Source organism: Opisthorchis viverrini (genome assembly GCF_000715545.1).
Source record: "Opisthorchis viverrini unplaced genomic scaffold opera_v5_404, whole genome shotgun sequence".
Taxonomy (NCBI): domain Eukaryota; kingdom Metazoa; phylum Platyhelminthes; class Trematoda; order Opisthorchiida; family Opisthorchiidae; genus Opisthorchis; species Opisthorchis viverrini.
Window position 1 is genome coordinate 186,815 of NW_008752056.1, and position 2,769 is coordinate 189,583.

Consider the following 2,769-nt stretch of genomic DNA (forward strand, 5'->3'; position numbering starts at 1 on the left):
TCCCACTGAACAGTTCTTCGAATCTTCGTTGAAATTCGGGCTTTCACTGACAGTGGCTACGAAAACAGAAGACTCGTAAGCTTTTGCAAATTCGATCCCACCTAACGTGTCAACAAATACGAGGATTTAATTGCGGCTAAAAATAGAATTTTTCATCAAGTTGATGGTTGAGCCTTATCAAAGTTGCTGATGAACCGCCTGTGACTGCATAGTGTGATCTTCGGCCGCTAGCATGGAGGTTGCGGATTCGAATTTATATGGCGATTAGTGAGATACACACCAGTAATAGTTTCCAATAAGGACAAAACTTTACCATGCTTCTCGGCCTTTGAACAAAGATACAACTGAAGTAACAGTGAGTACTCACGGCTTTTATGGTTCAACAGCATTGCACCCACCCAAAGCAACAACAATTAGTTCTATGTAACGTTAGTGGATAAACCTATGGTGGTATAAAAAAACCATTTCCAGAGCTTCGTTTTTCCTTGAATTCATAATAAAACGAATCTCTAACCTGGTGACACATTCAAGTAGGAAAAGACTTAAATGGCATAAGTAAGCCACATTATATTTTGAAAGTTATATATTACATCCATATATATATATTATATTTTGAAAGTCAGGAGGCGGATAATCAAATCCTGCAAAATAGATGTGGAAATGACATGTTCACCGTTCAGATGACTCTGAAAGCAGCCTGGTATTTTGGTACAGAAATAATTCCAACTTCTTACTGAAACTGATTTTCAATCTGTCGATGTGTTTGTAACCAAATTTCTTTCCGAGCTTTATTAATTAACAACACTTTTGTGAATCCTGGCTTTTCTAATTCTGGAACACAAGCGTCAGCAACTATTATTCCCTTGCTATATTTTCAGTATACTTTGCCCCGTTCCCGAACAATTCAAAATGTGTTGAGGTATAAAGGTTACTAACTGTTCACTTATGAATCAAATCATTGTAAACTGGAACTTGTAGAGTTTTACTTTGTTTACGCCATGTGTCATTCAACTTTTTTTTGTTTAATGATTCCAAGAAGCTTTGGATGAATCAATCGTTTCTATTTTTTACGAACGCTGCATTCTGATATAAACCTGCAGAAGAAATTTACTCATGGCTATTGAGTTGTCTTTGAGTTTTTCATGGGCTGAACGTTAAACACTCATGTTTGAGTATGGCTCCAGGGTGGTGTGCTTTTACACGCACATTAGCTAACTGCTCTAATGTGCGATATGAACCCAAACACTAAGTGAATTCCTATTGGTGGTTGCATATCACGATTTTGCTCCGATTACTATATAAAGGAAGAATAACGATTGTCATGCACAGAGACAAAAGAGATCATGTTCAAATCAGCTGTGGTCACAGTGATCGTGTGCCTCTTAACAGTCACTTTGGCGTGCCCCTCTAATTATCTTCAGGCTTCTGAGAGTGTTTGCGTAATTCACCAAGGAAGGTCAAGCACGTTCTGTGAGGCATGTCAAAAGTGTTCGAAATACGGGAAAGCTCGCGGGGACCTGGTGTTTCTCCACGGGCGAAATGTAGAGTTAATCAGAAAGGTGTTGCCGAAAGGGATTGCTTTGTGGGGTGGACTGAACGGTTTGTTGGAACTGGGAGATGGAAAGACAGCAGAAGGATGGAGAGATTTGGATCCAAGAACACCGGATTTCGTTTCAGGACCCAACCAGTTTCGTTGGGCAAGAAATGAACCTGACCAAGGTGAACCCCATCTGGTTTACAATAGCTCTACTGGCGAAATGTGGGACAACAATGGAGGACCAATTTCATTTTCACGGGCAATATACTGTGAATACGGTGGACCCCTCCCCAAAGGAGACTTCAAACTCAAGTATCAGTCCAACTTTCCGAAGAAATTTCCAAGCATAATGAACACCGACACCAGGTTCAAAGGATGTCCATCAGAGGTTCAAGCACGGACCAAGATTGAATGTGCGCTCAGGTGAGGTGATATATTTTGTCATACTGATTTCCAGGGTTCATTGAAACTTGGTACTCAGAGGGTGTTTGTGGTGAGCTAGTCCCATGGGACAGTTTGCATATTTGTGTGGATTTGAAATAGGCCCCGTAGGCCTAAACGGTAAGGTGCGCCTGACTGAACAAATGAACAATGTATTTGGGAAGGAAACGGGTTCCTGCGTAAAAAATTTGTCGGACATATATTTGAAGATATTTGAATAACCACCTGATATTGCGGGGAAGTGATTGTCTTACTGTATATCAATATGTATACAGTGGTATTCGTGTATCACAGGCAAACAAGAAACCTAAACATCAGCCCCAACTGGCTGAGATTTTCACTCTATTCCCATGGACACGTGAATCACCAGCAAGTGATTGGCACCTGCAAACGGCAGCCCAGTTGAGAATAACCGAAACTCTCGTTCCATGACCCTTGCGATAAAATTTATTAGCGATGTTCATATCTATGTATATCAGTGCAGTACGTTACATGTGACTGAACAGCTGTCTCAAAAAACGTTTCTGAGGACGCTTGTTTGTGCATCAGTAAGAAACCGGATCAACCATCGTTTGAAAATATCACCCACTGGAAAGCGAAATTCTACCGGGCATGTGTTCGAGAACGTGATGCTTTGCCTTACTGTGGTTCAATAATTAAATGGCTCAGTGAAATTAATCTTGCATGAATATTTTCATGTTGTTTACAATGAGCGCACTTTACGGTTGAAACTGTTTTTAAATTGGCTCATATATATATATATATATATATATATATATATATATATGTTG